The sequence below is a fragment of the Macaca mulatta genome, chromosome 12, assembly GCF_049350105.2.
Source record: "Macaca mulatta isolate MMU2019108-1 chromosome 12, T2T-MMU8v2.0, whole genome shotgun sequence".
NCBI lineage: Eukaryota > Metazoa > Chordata > Mammalia > Primates > Cercopithecidae > Macaca > Macaca mulatta.
Window position 1 is genome coordinate 94,097,599 of NC_133417.1, and position 20,705 is coordinate 94,118,303.

The following is a 20,705-nucleotide window of genomic DNA, read 5'->3' on the forward strand; positions in this document are numbered from 1 at the left end:
ATTACCATTGGTCTTTTATAGGAAATGACAAGAGGTATAAAATTATCACAGAAAATAAAATCCTACTCTTACATGAGAGGTGCCTTCTGAAGTTTTGAAATCTAATAATAACATACATATCAAGGCCACACCTAAATCCAAATTTTGTATTGGCTCATGTTACTTGATGAAGTCATTTTGTACAAGTAGCAGGAAGGAAGACTTATGTTCTGATCACTATTTAAGAACACAAGATTAGAGAAATCCAAATTTAGTGAGCTGGGTTGATTTTGTACTGAAATTTTAAGTAATACTCTTTTGACATAGTCACACATTGTGTATTAAACAAAAAATTATACTTTTCACTTAGAGGAAAATGCTTTCTCTTATTAATTTGTTAGCCTTGTTCCAGGAAATATTTTCCTTTCTTCTTTACAATAGAAAAAATAACAGCACATGGACTAGAATCTGAGCTAGCTTCTAACTGTGCAGAACACAGTGAGCTGGGGCCTGGGACGGGTAGATGGGCTGTTGAACTGGGGCTTGTGCAATACTCATGAAGGCTTGAACCACCATTCAGCGCAGGGTGATGGGTGCATAAATGATGTGTGTCTAGGATTTCTCAGACCTGGCAAATTTTAAAGAGAAGACAGAAATCAATATTTGTGTTTGACATCTGTCAATTTTTTTATGTTAATGATGTAATTCAAATAGTTTTCCAAAGCACTGTTTGAGCCCAGGAAAATATCTGTGTGGGCCTAATCCAGCTGAAGACTCCAGGTTTAGGAGATATATATATATGTATGTGTGTGTGTGTATATATATATAGCATATGTGTGTGTGTGTGTGTGTGTGTGTGTGTGTGTGTGTGTGTGTGTATATGATGGAGTCTTGCTCGATCACCCAGGCTGCAGTGCAGTGGTGTGATCTCACTGCAACCTCTGCCTCCCAGGTTCAAGCAAGTCTCCTGCCTCAGCCTCCTGAGTAGCTGGGATTATAGATGCACACCACAATGCCCAGCTAATTTTTGTATTTCTTTAGTAGAGATGGGGTTTCACCATGCTGGCCAGGCTGATCTCGAACTCCTGACCTTGTGATCTGCCCTCCTCGGCATCCTAAAGTGCTGGGATTATAGATGTGAGCCAACATGCCCAGTCGGGTATATTTGTAAGGTATTATTACCAGCCTCTGTCTAGCTCTACCCTTATTTAATAATATGCCTTGATTTGCTTCTGTTTATATATCACATATAGGAAAAGTTTGAAAAGAAATGCTATAAAACCCAAGGCTATTCTACTGTCTCTGCCTCCAAATATTAATACACACACATGCTTCATTGAAATATTTATAGATATGTATATATACCCCCATATAGTTCCTTGTTCTGTGCACTGACAGAATACAGAAGCAACAACTCCCAAGTAGCAATGAACACACCTAGGTCGCAGATTGTGGTTTCTGATAGCATTCTCCAATATAAGGAACAAGAGCTCTTTGAATGAATTGCTGATTCTAGAACTGGGCCAATAAATATACAAAATGAGCCTAGAACATCTTATAGTAACAGAAAGTAAAAAAGTACATACACACAAAAAAAGCCCACATGATGGGGACATATTAAAGAGACACAGAATCCAACTAAAGGACCTTCACCTTCCAATGGCCAAAACTGAAACAGTTCGACAAATAAAATAAGCAAAGTAGCATTTGAATACAACCAAACATGTAAAATAAATATCTATGAGTCCATACTGATGGAAATACATACAAAATATAAAATAGAATAGAATAGGACAAATCTCCTAGGCAGAACTGCAAATGATTTACGTAACTACTCCACCCTTGAGGAGTTGGAGAGTAAGTCTCCACTCCTTAAGCATGGACTGTATGTACATAGTGGCTTCCTTCCAAAGGGTACAGAACGGAAAGGGGAGGAAATAGCAAATTTACAGTGAAGACACAGGACAAATACCACTCCAGACAGGTGATCAAATTTAACGTCAGGCCTGGCGCGGTGGTTCACGTCTGTAATCCCAGGACTTTGGGAGGCCGAGGCAAGAGAATCACTTGAACCCAGGAGGTAGAGGTTGCAGTGAGCTGAGATCATGCCACTGCACTCCAGCCTGGGCAATAAGAGCCAAACTCATTCTCAAAAACAAAAACGAAAACAAAACAAAAAAAAAGTTTAACATCAGTAACAATAATTCATGTTGATAGTTGAGAATGGTACTTTACCTCCTCCCAACACCCATAACTCCAATCTAATAATGAAAGCAAAAATCATACACATCCTAATTGAGGGACATGGTACAAAATATCAAGCCAGTACTCTTGAAAATTGTCAAAATCCTAAAAAACAAGGAATATCGGGAAACTGTCATAGCCAAAAGGAGCCTAAGGAGACATGCCAACTAAATGTAATATGGGATCCTGTGTGGGATCCTGGAACAGAAAGAGGTCATTAGGTAAAAACTAAGAGAACCTAACTAAAGTATGACTCTAGTTAATAGTAAAGTATCAATATTGGTTTATTAGTTGTGAATGTAAAATGTTAAGAAGAGGGAAAATTGGGTCTAGATTATTTGAGACTGTTACAATTATTTTGTAAAAAAACTTCTAAAATTAAAAAGTATATTTTAAAAGTGACCAGATGCTGGCTGGGTGCGGTGGCTCATGCCTATAATCCCAACACTTTGGGAAGCTGAGGCAGGCAGACCATGAGGTCAGGAATTTGAGACCAGTCTGGCCAACATGGTGACACCCCATCTCTACTAAAAATAAAAAAATTAGCTGGGCATGGTGGTGTGCACCTGTAGTCCCAGCTGCTCAGGAGGCTGAGGCAGAAGGATCGCTTGAATCCAGGAGGCAGAGGTTGCAGTGAGCCAAGATGGTGCCACCGCACTCCAGCCTGGGTGACACAGCAAGACTCCATCTCAAAAAAAAAAACCAAAAAGTGACCAGATGTTCAATCATGTTCAAAATATAATTGGTGAGCATTTCTATAATTCTCCAGTTATAAAAATCAAGAATAAAAATAAGAATCAAAGTATAAAATATGTATTTGTACCAAAATAATCACCCTTTACCATTGTAATGATTATCATCAAACAATACATATATCATGCAATACCATATAGGACAAAAAATAAAACCAACATTTTCCAGCAATTGTAAACAGAAAAAACATGCCAAGGCCTCAATGGAGAACAGAGCCCTCTGATTCGACGTTGCCTTAAACAGATTAGAGGACTCTTCTGAACATTAATACATGTGAAGCCTGGAAGCACATTGGGCACTATATTATGAAACAAAGTTATGTTTATAGACCAGAAATTTAAACCATTGTGCTTCAACAAAGATTATAATAAAAATACAGAAAATCTATGTGTGTATGCACATGCGCATATATATAGAAAGGAAGAAAGAGAATGGGGAAGTTGATCTTTATTTAAAATGTACAACGCTATAGTTAGAGCTTTCATTTCCTTACGATTTCCCTTTTAGGCTATTATCTGCATCCCCTCCCCTTCTTTTTATTAAATCTTATTTCTCATTGTAGAGGCTTAATGTATACTAGGAAAAACAGTTTCTAGTATTCAGAAGATATAGCTCTGGTAATTACCATCAGGGAGACCTTGGGTAAGTAATATGTTTTTCTAAGGCTCAGTTTTCACAAATTAAAAAATAGTTTTAATAATTCTTATTGCAAATGAAATGGATAAATTACACGAAAAAAGCATTTTAAACTATTAAGCACTACACAGACATTACTTGTTAATCTTAGATTCAAATATTTTATTCTAAAATATGCTAATATTTTCATGTTGCCTGCTTAAGATTTAAAAATATTTTAATGATAAAATCAGCATTCTTTTATTAAAAGGAACTATAAAATAGCCGGATGTATTCCTTTTAATAGAGATGTGCTGAAAGTGAGGTATTCTGGGAAATGAAGCAGGACTTTGACAGGCAGAGATGGGGATGGCAATATGAGCTGAGGATTCCCCATGGTTTGGTAAGGAAGCCGAGTTGGAAGTTAGCTGGAAATATAGTGTGCAGTAGACCAGTTAAACACATTGGTGAATTAACATGCTTAAGGTTCCTATTAATAATAACAATAAAGATCATCTAGTGTTTATACAAGGCAGTTTTCAGATGTTATCTGATAAATGCTCATGACTATTCAAGGTAGAAATTCTTTGCCTATTTTGCCTTATTACATATAAAGGGACGGGGTTCACAGGGGCAAAATGATTTCACTGGCAGTGAAAAGTCAGTTTTCAGAGCCTTATCTTTGCAGATGCATTCTTTCTATTATTTTAACCAAAGACTATGCTGATTATATATTAATATATACAATCATCTGACTGGGATAATTTATTTATGGCTCCAGTTAAAGATTTCCTCTTACCAAACAATATCAAATAAGTTCATATAGTCACATGGGTCATGTAGTTAACGCAAGTTTTAAAGTTAGCACACTCATTTCCCAACTTCCCCCGAATTCTTGAAATTTACTAATGCTACATCAAAATAGCAAAATGCACTGTTATATTTCTTCTAGATTCTTAAGATGTACTCTGACCTAAAAACTTAAGCAAACAGTCCTTTAAATTGGATCAAGGAGTTTATAGAGTTTAACAGTGAAGCCATCTCTTTTTCACTTGAAGAAATCCAATTCTGTATATTTCACTTGCATAATTTGATAACAAAGTGTATGTCAACGATGAAAGACTAAAAGTTGAGCTTCATCAAACTAAGGAAAAATATTTAAGATGTTTTATGGATAGTAATTTTAGAAGTAATGTCAAATTCTTTTCTGGAATTTCCTAAGCCTATGGTGAGAGATAATATAAATCTGATATAATCAAGAGCCAGATTTTTCCCTATTATATGTAAATGTAAACACTGCATAGACTTGATAAGTTATCATTGGAATGGATACAGATTATTCCAAAATATTTGAAGTTTAATCTATATGTTTTCCTATTATGATTGACAATAATTTTAAACAAAAATGTTTTTAATAATAAAATACATTTTAGTGTGAAACAAGATTATTCTTCAAACTAGGTATATTTAAACATCTATACTTCCCTTGAAAATCCTTGTTTTTTTATTTTTAAAATAAATGCTTAACATTTATGACATATGTATACCATAGATTAGTATTTTCCATACTACAGCCAACTAGCTCACCATAATTATAAATGTTTTATATCTGTGCATATCATTTACCAATATTTATGTGTTTTGTTAGACTAAAATCTATTTTGACTCAATTATTCCCTGTCTTAAACTTTAATTTTAAATCAACCTCAGATTCAACAAGCTATATAGTTTTCTCTATTAGACATATAAGCATGTAACTTACAAATATAAAATGTTGTGTGCCACTTGAAATTATCTCATGTACTGCTAGTGACTAGTGTCACTCATAGATCATAGAATTCATAGACCTATGAGAAACACTCATAGATCATAGAATTCCAGAGTGTGGGCAATTTCTAAAGTTAGTTGATGCCATAAAAATTATGAGTAGATTGTAAACTGAGGAAATTAAATGGTACTATAATAAAAATAATACTTTAAACCTATACTGAGGAGATATCTTAACGCCACCTTAACACTATGTACTTGCTTTATTTATACGAATGCACTATACATAGGCTTAATAATTGAACGTACTTATTAAGCACTCAATAAATGGTAGCCTCAAAGTAATGATTATCATTATATTAATGAATGTCCACTAAAGAATATAATTTAAATGCTTATTATCTTATGCCCAGTCTTTTATAAAGTCAACCAAAAAATTCTCCCCATATTTTACCTTAATTAATTCCTGATCATTCTGCTTTTAATAGGACAGACATCCTTCAGATTTCTTTGTACTATGATTACCCTGCAATCTATCTTAAAAATAGCTATCAAAACTTCTTCTTAAATGACCCTTCAATTGTGTCACCTTTCTCAAACCTCAGCAATTGTCCTCAGTCACACTCTGGCCCAGTAACAACTTTGTCCTCACCTTCAGAATTGTGTCTTTTTTTTTTCACTCTGGTTGTTGTTCACACCTTACAAATCTCATCAACTGCTTTCTGACCTACTTGCCCATTCTCTGGGCTATTCATTCTCTTAAATATTATTTTTATATAACAACGAAAAATCTACATTCTTAAGTAAATATTTTCCACATCAGCCATGACTGTTCAATCTCTCTCCTAAGGTGTAACACATAAAATTTCTAGGTGCTTAGCCTCTAGCTTCATGCCACACAGAGTATGCAGTATTAGCTACTTCATAAGCCACCAAGCCACCTTGACTTGCCTGCATTATCTATATCACTATTTGGAGGGCTGTTGTGTATTGTTTGCAGTTTGTACACTTCACAAAGACTCCAACTGAGGGGGTCAGTGGGAAATGACATTCAATCCAAGCTCTCCTTGTCATCTCTGAACCCTAGTTTGGGGCTGTATCTAATGGAAGAAGTAATGCCTTTTCTTTTGCTCCTGTCCACTTGCCTAGGGTCACCCGGAGGTGGCACTGTTTTCTATTTCAGACAAAAGTCACCCAGAGGTGGCACTGTTTTCTATTTCTAATGTTATTTCAGATAAAACATGTGTAAAGGCCTACTCTAACCCTGTAATTGAAGTCAATATTTCCCACTGTAAAACTTCCTGCCTAACTTGATCCCATCCCAATATAGTCTCTCTCACATCCTCTATTAGAATGAGACTTCTTCGATGGCATTAATGAAGTATTAACTCGACAACTAGGTTCTAAATATCCACTGTGTCCATTATACTATGATTACAAAACATATAAACAATCTGTTATCAAACAACTCACACTCTGATTAGGGAGCTAAGCACATGCATGAAACTTTTAAACAAATATATACCTTGCTTTGGTGTGAAGGCAAGTCTTCCCAACAATGAAAGAGAGACGTGTGGAGGTTAGAATAACTAGAAAAGACTTCACAGGGGAAACAGGTCTTAAACTGGACTTTGAAAAAGGAGTAAGATATTACTAGACTGTAGGAAGAAATGAAGACATTATAACAACATAAAAAGATCCTACAAGTGGTATATCATATGTATGATGTGCTCAGTCTTTAAAAAATATTTAGCTGCAGAACTGGAATTCTTAAAGAACTAGACATGGTAATGAAGATTAATATATTGAGATCGCCAGGGTAGAATTTTAAGTTCAATCTGTTTCCCAGATCTTTAGGGGAGGAAAAAAAAGAAACAACGTAGTGTTTGTATTTATCATCTGCAAACCAGATGGTTATGGCAAGGGGTGTAGACATTCAAACACATTCTTCCCTGCAAGAAACCATGTTGCTGTGATGCAAGACTCTTGGGCCTCTGAAAATAGTGAACATAAAAGTACTTGAGAATTTTCTGAACAATTCAAAAACTCAAAAGATAGACAAATGAAAAAGAAAAAAAAAAGGTACAGTTTGACACACAGTTTCAGTAAACAAGTACATAGTTGGGAATTTGCTTAGTTTTACCTAGTTAGGAGAGCACAAGTTTTGTTTTTGAGCAAGAATCTTCTCAAAGGAGAGGGGAGAAAAACAGATAATCAGTGTTTATTTATTATAAATTTAGAATTAAAGAACAGGTCTATGTTTGTATAGTCATATATGTTAGCTTCATAAGGACAGTGTAGGTTGCAGTGTCCTTGTTGTAACCATACAATGCTGAACGATTGAGAGCAAACAAAAACATATGTGCATACATACATATATATGTTATATATATATGTTGTATTTATATATTTTTCAAGACCGAAAAAATCTGTTTTCCATCTTCTTGAATTAAAAAATACATATATTTTATATATACACTTTTACCAGAGTTTTTTAATCCTAATAAACTGGAAAGATGATAAGTGATTATAATTCCAACGAATAATGTGAAACACCAGATGCACTAATCAGTCCGCATGAGTAGAATATCCTGAGCAGTAAGCACAGTTGGGGCACTAAGCAGGCCTGACTTGCTAATGTAGATGAAGAATTCTCCATTTGGTTCTGAGTGGGAACAGATGCCTCATATCTTTTAGAAAGGAAATTACATTCTACAGAAGAGGAACTCAGCACTGCCAAATTAATAAGATGAGAGATTTCATCATCTCCTGGAATACATTAGCATGCAACTTTCCTTATTCCAATGATCCTTTCTGAACTAGTACTTCTTAGAGTTTAGAACCTCATGGAACACTGAGCTGACCTAGTCCACAACCAGAATTACCTTCAGAGCATTGCAAAATACTTTCTTAATTCCTATATGTATGGAAGAGTAGAAGCCATGAGTATTTCCATGTTTGTATGAAAACTTCCTTACTTCAGACTCTGAGTAAGTGGGATGTGAGAGCATGGAAGGATTCTTGCACTTAGAAAGGGTTAGAAATATGACATGAGAACTATACATCCAACAGAAATTTAACTTAAAAAAGTAATGTGAAAAATTGCACATGTCAGAAATTAAGAATGATATATTTCTTGACCATCTTTTTCTTCTTGTTTATTTTTTACATGGATTCAAGGCAGCGTTCACTGCATTTCCTATTTAAATAGTAAAATACAGTAATGCAAATATACTACAATTCACTAAAATAATACAAATAAGCTGAAAATATAAAATATTCACTTGCATAACCCCAAATATCTATTGAACACTTAATTTACAATTATATTTTGCTATTTGGATCACACGCTAAAACTTTATGAACACAAAAGCTTGACCTGAAATTTTCTTGCTATATAATCAGTGTCTATTATATTGCCTAGATCATTCTGGGCTCTTTAAAAACTATGGTCAATTAATGAGCTGAAGAAGATCTTATTCAGAAGGATTTTTATTGGGCAAGTACCACATTTTAAAGAAAAATACATACTTTTCTAAGCTACTTAGAACATATGGGAAGACCTGTATAATAGGTGAGACCAAGCTACAAAAGTATATGAGATAAGGCATAATTATTATTTTCTGAGAAGGAAAAAAGGAGAAAATAGATAGATAGTCCTTAATACTGCGATCCTCCTTTAGAACCAAAAATCTTCAGTTAAATTATTAAATTTCCAAAAATGTGACATGAGTGGAGTTTGCCATGTACAGGAGTGAGGTAATGACTCTCACGCCTGGACTTATACAGAGCAAGACAATAGAATTACATTGAAGGCAAGGACCAAGGGTTTAGGAAGATTACATGCAATTTAACGGAAAAGGCACCTACGGCTAACATCTTGATGAGAATGATGATATCTTAATGACACTGAATGGATGAACAATGAAGGAAATGGGAAAGGTATTCCAGAAAGATCTGGGAGAAGGTACAGTTGTGAAATTTTGCCATTTAGTAAGAATTGTACTGCAAAAGAAAAAGAAAAAGTTTAGTGGGAAGTGAATGAAGATAGAATAATTAGGGATCAAAATTATGAAAGGCATTGGTTGTTAAACTAAAAAATATGAACCTTACTTATTCTATGGGATGCAGGGACACTTTTAAGCAAAATTATCTAAACAGTGTATCACAAGAAAGACAGTGAAAACATTTGATAAAGAATAAATAAGGTGAATTTATATTGTAATCCCATCATAGACATGTAGAATGAACATTGGAGTACAAGAATACAGATGATTACAGACATCAGTTTGCCAAAATGGGATTTTCCGAGTCTAGGCAGACTTGAGCAGGAATTGATGCAGGTTGTATCACGGGTGCCTACTTCTGTCTACTCAGTATTCACAATGATTAAGCCTAGCATTTTGGCAAGAAAAAAGGAATGTCATATAAAATAATTTAATTTTAGTAAAGGGAACTTAGGAAAATCTGGCCATTATTTAAAAAGAAGTAAAAAGAAATAGTTTAAAATAAAGTGAACCACAGGATGTCTGGAGACTATTTTAAAATACACCATTAGAAGCCCAAGATGAATTTTTTGTCATGAATCATAAAAACAAGCCAGATGCATTAAAAAAATGCTTTCACAGCAAACTATTACAGTAAAAGCTGCCTTCATAGGAAGAAACAAGCATCTAAATCAAATTTTCCCAAGTCAAGGTAGAAAGGGAAGCCTCCAAAATTTGACACATCAGATATAACTGGAAATTAGACCAGAAAAAGATTTGTGAAACTATCTTACAAGTAACTTCAAAGCCAACAATAAGAAGACCCTTAAAAATGTCAAAGAAAGGAAGGAATCCAGTTCCAGAATCCAAAGAAATCCTAAATATAAAATTGTATTATTTGGGGAATACTCAAAGAATAGTTAGTTCTTTTCTCTTTTAATGTATTCATTTGACGATTTCAACACCTAAACTACATATTAAAGTATGTGTGTCCAAAGTACTGGATCGAATTGCCAAAAACACATTGTTATATTTGACACAGATAAATACCTAAGATGCTATAACATCTATATGAAAATTATGAAAAAACGTAAGGGAATGTTGAACAGTAAGCCAAGACAAATGACCTGCCAGTAACAAATTAAGCAAACCAGAAAAGACAAGCTGTCAATAATTATCCCCATTCATAAAGACAGAATTCAGTGAAGACCCTGGAAATCTAAGGTTTACTTCCAACCAGGTGATCTGGTGGAATCTGTTACAAAGGAGAGAATAACTATGTTCTTAAAACAATACAACTCACAGAGGAACCATGGTCCTAGGAGGGAAAATGATGCTTGAATACTTGTATGACTAGGTTCATACAAAAACTTCTTGAAGATTGAATCACCATGGGATTTTGAAAGATGTTCTAACATGCGTAAGGAGCTGTCTTAAGAGTCAAGAAACAAGTAAAGACCAAAAAATATTTCTTCAGGTGGAAAAGTTCAAATACTGAGGCCTTCCTAGGACTACAGTGCTATAACGTCTCTAGAAAAAACGTAACCCAGAGAATGTTCTGGGCTTACAGATAATATCAGAGTGCTTGTTTACCTTGCAGTCCATCTACATGCCTTAACTAATACCCCAGGGTCCTAGCAAAGTCCCAAGGGTAAAGAAGTAGGTGGAGAAGGAGGAAGAGAAGCTTTATCTCCTCTCTGATGGTCCCCAGGACTCTACCAAATGAGTAGGTGGAGAATTTCTTGAAGATTCTATCACAGATCCTTAGAACCATTTCTGGATTATCCTAAACTTCAGGCATTAAAAAATGTCAATGATTATCATTAAAAAGCGCCATGATGCTCTTAGTATTAACAGAAAAAGGACAAATGAACTTCTTTGTGGAAAATGTACTTGCATTCACAAAAAAATTATGTTCCTATTCACTGGGGGGAGGGGAATCCAAATTTTACTCAGATGACAAACTATATTATGATGGGAAAGACCCAGAAAAATGAGCTCAGAGTTTTTGCACAGGCATACTTTGAGATAGCCAAGCAAGATGCTAGTTTTATAGGTCAACAATTATTTGTCAAGAAAAAAAATATGCATATATATAGTAGTATCTGACACGTGAAGTCATAATATGGGTAGGTTAGAAAAAGTCATGTGGCATAACTTGACACATGTAAGAAAAGACATGTAGAAGTGGAAAGAATCAAGCAAAGGGCAACCACAGACCCAAGGGAGGTAAGAACTCTGGATGAATCCATGCAGAAGACACAGGTCTTCTAGGCTAGGAAGACGAAACTGAGAAGAGTGTGATAGGCCAGTGAAGTCTACTAAACTGTGAAGGGTGTGAATGGAGACTTAAAAGATGTAAAAAGAAGATTAAGAAGAGAAAAACATTATAAAGTTAGTAATAAACATGAATCCATATTGCCCTCCAATAGGATGTCAGAAAATTATGAAATGCTGTAACAATCAAAAAGACTTAGCTAAACCTAGGAATGTATATTCTAGAATCATAGATTTAGGTGAATCTTCATTTTTCCATAAAGTACAAATTTAATCTCATATATGCAGTTACAGAACACTGCCTTAACCAAAAATGGAAATTCCCAAAATATATTAGTGGTCATTAAGCTCATTTTAATTTTGACATGGTCTTCAACATGAAATACCAATTGTGGCTGGGTGCAGTGGCTCACACCTGTAATCCCAGCACTTTGGGAGGCCGAGGCGGGAGGATCACTTGAGGTCAGGAGTTGGAGACCAGCTTGACCAACATGGCAAAAACCCATCTCTATTAAATATACAAAAATTAATTGGGTGTGGTGGCATGCACCTGTAATCCCACCTACTGGGGAGGCCGAGGCAGGAGAATCACTTGAACCCTGAAGGCAGATGTTGCAGTGAGCCAAGATCGCACCACTGCACTCCCACCTGGGCGACAGAATAAGACTCATTGTACTCCAATAAAAGTTTTGAAAAATGAAAACTACTCCTCCAGCCAAAGACATTTCAACTTTCTTCTTATCAAAAAGAAAACTTGTGCTAATGTTAGGTGAAGATTTTCCCATGATAACATCTTACATGTTGCCTCAAAACCTAGTGAAAACAATAGAAATAAGGTTCTATAAACTTCAAACAAAATTGTTTTATAAAGTGAAATAAATGAAGTAATACTTGCTGATTAATAATATTGGAACCTTAATATCTGATTGATAACTAAAACTGTTGGCCTCCACTACCTAAATTATTGATAAATATATTTAATATTGGCTCCATATTCCATTAAACTCTGAAAGTCTATGATTTTTTAAATAGTCACATAGAATGCAATTTCATTTGCAGAGGTCTTATGTATATTTTATGTTTTTAAAAACTGACTACACTATTAACCAAAAAAATCACATATGAAAAAGGTTAATTATAAAATTAAATTGAACTTGGCTAAACATCAACATTATTCTGAAATTTCAAGCATGAAGAAGCTATAAGTAAATTTTAAAACTCACGAATGTTTTCAGGGGGTTAAGATCTAAATTCTACATTTGCATTTTCCTAAGTGTTTCGTGGTTTCAAGACTGTTTGGAAGCCTAGCATTAGAAATTTCTATCATCAAGTCAATAACCTCCAGAATAAAAACACTGGCAATCCTCTTTCTTAACCAAGTTTTTCTAGAGAAAACCTCCATGGTAATGCTTATTAAAATAGAACCTTTTATTTAGTGTTCTTTCTAAAGTCTTAGTAGAAACTTAAACATACACTTTTCAAAAATGATATATGTGTCTTATGGCAATATAATTTCAAGCCTGGTACAATGCAAGGGCTTTAAAATCTCTCTGTGAAGTGTATTTTATGTGTACCCTCAGTTGTTATGGTTTGCTTTAATTCATGTAATTATGTATGAGGTCAATATGGAAAACTAGCCCTCACTCATTACTGGCAAACATTCCTGAACAATGTGTGTGCCTTCAGGAATCAAACTAACAGGCTCACAGTCTATAATAAGGTCAAATGAAAGCAAGCAATTGTTCAAACACTAAACAGTTGTGATTGTTTACTGTATTACAATCGTACTTTAGAGATGACTTAACAGGCATTAAATTATATCCAGAATGCTCTCAGATGAAAATCAACTGAGCACACAAGGCAAATAAAGCTCATGCTAATTGCCAAATATCAGGACACAAATGTAACTCTCTTTCAGTCATATCAATATAAAAATCCTTAGGACACAGTGCCGAGGTGATTGCTGTTTGGAATGTAATCAACTGGAGTTCTCTTGGACACACTAATTTTTGAAGATGTAAATTTTAAAGTTTTTAAAAAAATTCTCAAAAATTAAAATGTTAGTGTGAAATGCCAGTGTCTCCATGGACTGCTATTATTTTCCATCTTATAATAAAATCAACCTAAATCCAGCTTGGATTTCTTGATATAACCTACTTCCATTTAAAAAACCTTGAAAGATAAAAAGTGTTTTTGTAGACAATAAATGTTTCTTGATGTTTATTGGAACCTCTACTATGTTCAGATCTTTGTTCTTAGGAACAAATGAATGAACTTAGGAAGCTTATCTTTGGTTCCTCAATTCCTAAATTCATTTACACAGAGCATCAGAAGAGAACAAGAAGCTATTTAGTCCAGTTTCTTAGGAATTTCTTCTATAGCACCCATAAGTGGCTGTAAAGTTCCTGCTTTTACTTCCAGAGACAGAGAATTCATTACCTCAAAGGGAACCCATTGTATTCTCAGTTAGGTCAAAGGTTAAAAAAGATTTTCCACAGGGAATCCCACATAACATTTTAGAAAGTGTTTCCATGCATAAATATGGAGCAGAGTAGTCTGTAACATAATTTGATGAAAAAAATCATGGATTACCTAGCAGCCCAAACTGGCCTATTATTCTTTCTACCATAAGGAACTACCATGGCCTATAATAAGAAGTAAATGTAACCCATTTCCACACAGATAATCACTGCAAACATTTTAAGACACACTAACCAGGCCCTCCCCGCAGCATCTTACTCTTACATTCTTTGAAATGAACTCATGCCCTTCACCCCTTCCATTAAAATAGAATAAACACATTCTTACCCAGATAGACATCCAAAATGTATATTCTTTAAAGCAAACTAATTTCTATGGCAAATGGTGTTATAGTAGGTCTTCGAATTGTTTATGTTTTATATTTAATAAAGGCATAATGACAAATGAAGCAATCTTCAGAGCGAAGACAATCTAGATAACAGATCTCAAGAAAAGCAATAGCGAAAATAACTGGGTTTTGACTGTCTTATTTTCTGTTGAATCCATGACTGAAAACATACATGATGGTAAATGTTTAAAGAGTAAGGATGATCTAGATAAATGGCAAATCAAATAAACACCTGACATTTAGGTATTGCTTCCATACGATTCATTTCAGTTAGTTTACCCCTCTTCCGTGATGAGTTACAAGGTGTGTTTAAAATCTAAGCAAGGCCATAAAAACACATATTCATCCGTAACTATTTTTCTTACCTTCTTCACTGTAAAACTCACTAGTGTACCTTCTCTAATTTTACTCTCTATAATTATTCTTAAAACTCTGCTGTAATGGAGCCTCTTCAACTGACTGCACACACCTTATATAGTTCTCAATAACTTTGGTTAAACTCTATCCTAGTAAGAAACTATATAGAAGCTATATTTATTTAAAAGCTACTTTACTTTAAAAATCACATAACTATGGAGTTCACTTCAAAGTTGTACTGTTGGGTCTAAGACCCCAGTAGTTATATTAGAAAGAGAACTATTATGTTATTCTGCTTACTTCATAGCTAAAAAACTAATCTCTGTTTTTGAGTCAATAGAGGGAAAGAGTCAAATAATTACAATGCAATATGAACAGAATTCTTCAAAATCTCAGAGGAGAACTAGGAAGAGAACCATCTACACTGCTTTAAGTACTTCAACACACATGATTTCATTCAATCTTTACACACTGCAAAGTAATCAGAGCAAGTATTCTCATCCTTTACATTTTTTAGATATAGAACCTGACACATGTATGATTTAAAATACAAGATGATGCAGCTTATAGATGAAAAATCTAGGATTTAAAATGAGAGTTTCTAACTTCAAGTACAATAATAGGTAAGGTCAGCACTCCAATGACTTCCAGGCTGCAAGTTATGATACCAAAAAGTTCTAAATTGTACCTCTGTGATGTTTCCTCAGCGAAATTAAGATGGCAAAGGGCATGGACAGATAATATGATAAGTTGAAATGGCAAGAAAGCCAACACACAATGTAGCTCAACTCAAAATACAGACTTCAAAACCTTCCCCAGAGAATTCACAGTGGAACACAGCCAGGTGTCCAGGTGTGGAATGAGCTAGTTCCCTACAGTGATCCCTTCCTGTTATCCTGGCTCCTGTTGCTCCACCCCCTGGGAAAATAGTTGCAGTATGAATTAGATTTTTAGGTTCCAACTCCCACAGAGGCTGGCTTTTTGGAAGAGCCTGGCTTTTTCTGGCCCAGGACCAGGCTTAGCACACAGATTGGAAAAAATCTCTCTCTCAGAAAGGAGCTAGGGTGGAGAGCATTGTAGAAGTAAGGAGGGAGAGGGTGGAGAGGAATCAAAATGATTTAGAAATGAAGGTCAAAGATCTCACCAAGATGTGAAGGCAGACGGGGAATTTTATTTATCTTGAACTGCTTAGAACTGGTTGCTTTGGGATGGCAGTTAATAGTCTGTATTGTAAAATCAACACATATGTTTAAAAAAATGTTGGGGGGAAAAGAAACACTGCAGATATTCAGAGTGTAAAAGGATATATTCAATCAAGGTTGGATTTTTATTTTTGTATTGTTCTTATCTTTTAGAAAACAATCCCAAGTGGGTTCCTGATTTGTAGATACAGTATCTGGTTGCCTATGTGATTCTAAACCAAAAGCTCACAAAAAGTCAACCTAGCTAAACATTTTCAGTCTGTGAGTCTGCCAACATGATATTCAATTCTCAGATGTTTTCTGAACATGTATTTTTCCTAACTGGACAAAAACGTAGTATTACTTCTGGAAATCGGTTGGAAGGAGTCAGATGGAAGAAGAAACCCATTCTTGCATGCTCTTCACATACATTATTTCATTTGGTTCTCACAACAACTCCTTGGTAATATTATAACCTCCATTCTACAGATGAAGAAACTGAACCATCTAGAGGTTATGTGATTCAGTCAAGACCATTCCGGTAATCAAGAATGAACTCAAGATTTGAAGACAAACCGGCTTAACCCCAGTCATGCATGCTTCACTAACCCATAATATCTAATTAACAAGCATATTAGCCAGGAAGAGTTTTCCCAATTAACATAATGACATCAATAGTTACAGGAAAGATAATGAAAAAAGCACAGCAAAGTGTATGTGGGGTGGGGGGTGATAAGCTTGGGTGTGCATCCTCATACAGAGGCAGATATGCTTTTACTACATGTAATTACTGGGGCTCTAAAGTTTGTTCTCTTGGCTCAGCTACCTACCCTCTCTGGTATCTCTATATATACTCTCTGGTTTCTGCTTGCCTTGCTTTCCATGGCCTGATCCCTCTTACATCAGTGCTTCACATCCCTTTTGGTTGTTCTGGCAATACATGTTTCAGCTTTCTGTAGCAGTTGCCAAAACAAGCATTTGAACATCTGGAAATCATCCTCCATCACTTTCACCAGTAAGATGCATTTGCCTTACAAGGTAGTTCCCATATAAACCCCCTAAGATTCTGCATTGCCTTTGAATAACAGCTTTCCAATATTCCCTGGCTATGGAAAATTGCAACCTACTGACTGCAAACTCTGGCACTTTCAGTCATATTAATAACTACACATTTTATGAGTCAATGTTATAGTGTCTTGAAATAACATATTTTTTAAAAAATTAATCAAGCAAACATAAAAAGCACATACATATACACACATATGCATGCACATATACAGACAACTCACAACTCTTTGGATTCCTTAAAGGAGATTACTATATCAGAAACTCTATTTTTTATTCTCTAAGATATGATATTTGAAAGTCAATGTCATTAATATAAACTACACAGCAATAATGAAATAAATGCATAGCAGTAACACCAACAAAACTATAGTATGAAGTTAAAGTTCTAGCTCAAAATGTATTCGCAGGACTTAACAAAGTTTAATAAAGATGCTGCTCATTTGCTAGGAGAATAATAATTCATGTCTCCTGCTTCTTCTTCTTCTGCAAATATGATGTGGGTTGATACCAGAGTGGAATCAGGTCCACAAAATGATCTGGTGAATATCTCTGATACGGGACCAATAGGCAGTCCCCAGCGTAGCAGAATCTTGCCGGTCTCCCTCTTCCCTCACCCTCCCTAGCATGATGAGAAATTGCAGTTTAATTCTCCACCTACAGAATCAATGGCCTCTGTGGCCATGAAAATGAACCATAATTTTTATTTATTTAGTTTTTTAGATGAAGTCTCGCTAGGTTGCCCAGGCTGTTCTTGAACTAAAGCAACCCTCCCACTTTGGCCACCCAAAGCACTGGGATTTCAGGAGTGAGCCACCATGCTGTCTAAAATGAACCATATTTTTTAAAAGGAGAAATATACTAGATTCTGGTTCTGTGAGTTTAGCACCTCCATTATATTCACTTTTGTATATATTTTACCTGGCATAAAACTTTAAATAAAATTAGGTTGTCAGTATATGCTTGACGAATGAATGAACAAATGAGTGGTTATGAGCACCTTGAAATAAAATAATAATAAGGTCCCTAAAGTATCTTGAAAGATTATTTATTTATTTATTTTAGAGAGAGGGTCTCACTCTAATGTGAAAGCTGGAGTGCAGTGGCACAATCAGAGCTCACTGCACCCTTGACCTCCTGGGCTCAAGGGACCCTCCCACCTGGGCCTCCTAAGTAACTGGGACTACAGGTGCATGCCACCAAGCCTGGTTACCTTTTTTAAATAATTTCTTTTTTGTAGAGACAGTGTCTCACTGTGTTGCCCAGGCTGGTCTCGAACTCCTGGACTCAAGCTATCCTTCAGCTTTGGCCTCCCAAAGTGCTGGGATAACAGGCATGAGCCATTGCACTAGACTTTGGGAGATTTTAAAATGTTTTACATCACATGTGCTTCATTTATTTTATAGCACATATTACTCTACATTTTGCTCCTTTGGCCTTTCATTTGCCTGATTCCTTCTTCTCACATCCTCATACAAACTGAATCCACTCTGTGCGAAGTAGCACCATTCTCCAGAACAGCACTGTCCAAGACAAGTTTCTATGATGATGGCAATGTCCTATTATCTGCATTGTCCAAGGTAGTAGTCACTGGCCACCCTAGTAGCACTTAGATTTTAATTAATTTAAATTTAAACAGCTGCATGTGTTAGTGTATATTATATTAGACAGCACTGTTTCAGAATCCTATCCTGTTTTTAATTCCTTTATGGCACTTATTATTGGAAATTATCTTTTTAGAATATATATTTTGGTTCATTTATTGTCTTTTATTTCTCTGTATTAGTTTCTGCCATAATAAACTAGCGCAAACCTAGTGATTTAAAACATCGAAAATTCATTATTTTGTAGTTCTGGAGGTCAGAAGTCTAAAATGGGTTTCACTGGGTTAACATCAAGATATTGACAAGGCTGCACCCTTTCTGGAGGCCCCAGAAGAGAATCCTTTTTTTTGCCTTTTCCAGCTTCTAGAGGCCAACTACCTTCCTTTACTCGTGGCTTTCTCTTCATTTTCAGAACCAGAAGAGTGGTATCTTCAAATCTATCTCTCTCTGGCTATGATTCCTGCTTTTGTTGTCACATCTTCCACCTCTTTTTCTTAGAAGGATGCTGGAGATTACATGGGGCCCACCTGGTTAATCCAAAATAATCTCTGTATTTTAAAATTAGCTGATTGGCAATCACAATGTCATCGAAAAACTTAATTCTCCTTTTCCACATAATGTAATATATTCACAGGTTACAGAGATCAGAGCATGAACATCTTTGGGGATGGCCATTATTTTGTCATTCACACCCTGCAGTAGAATTCAAGTTCCATGAAGCTCAGAGAGTTGCTCATTACTATATCCTCAGAGTGATAACATTGCCCTTAAATAAATAACACTGCCCTTAAGTAAATAAATTTCAAAATTTCTTCTTTGGGGAACAAGTTTTGATATATACTGACTGCAAAATTTCAAAAATGTAAAAATTACATTTGACGACAAACTCATATATAAAATTATTCTTTTTAATATATTACTTTTTCACAAGGCTTTCTCAAGACTTGAAAGTTTCAATTATGCTCAGATTTCTGATGTATATTGATAGTCTTGTCCTCATAAATTAATTTTAAAAGAGTCTGGCTATCCAGCTTTGCTGGAGAGACTGCACCAATAAGATATAGGCTTTCATAAACAGAATATTATACATTGATGCTTCAGCACAAAAAATTAATATTATTTGTCTATAGCAAAAAATATGTACTGACATTTCTCAACTATGTTTTTGTGCTGAATATTTGAGTCTGTTACCTGATAATAAGTTCCACTAAACTCATAGTGTAAAATCACATTATCTTCTGAAATTCCAAAATAGCTAGCATAAAATCCACTATTAATTCACACTAGAGAATATAATAAGCAGGTAGTCTATTCAGTTACTCTAATAATTCGCAATAAAATAGTGGAAATATGGCTGAAGATTAGTTGCCACAGTAGCTGAAAAATAACGTCTATTAACAAAATGGTAAATTCACCCTAGGCAACTGTTAATATGACTATGTAATACTTCTAACTACCTGTCTGTGTTTTTTACTCATCTCCACAATGGATAGCACTGAGGCTCTACCGAAGCAAGTAGTTAAATATTCTGCACAATTTAATGAAACTTCCAGTTGTGAGATATGTATATATATGTATGTGTGTGTGTGTGTGTGTGTGTGTGTGTGCTCAGCACATGAAGCCCCAAATACAAATAATGCTAAGACTTTTAGATCATATTTCACGTTAAAAATGAAAGTTGTATAAATCTGCTTTTTTTTAAAATATATTTCTTCCAAGTGTGTTAAAGCATATACAAATAGTCACACATCTGGAAGTCTAACCCAAAACAAAGATAAAGGCAAAAAAGAAAACAGTGGTACAGAAGAATTTAAAATATTCATTAAATTGACAGAGCATGCTAAGGACATTTAAATAAAGAAGGCTAAAAAAAGCAAGAATATGATTTCATCATATATCTTCAACAATAATTACAAACACACAGTTCTGTTATCTTCTAGAGCAGGTGATATTTCACTACTCTGCAAACCTGACTGGACAGAGGAGACTACATGGAATCCCAATCCAG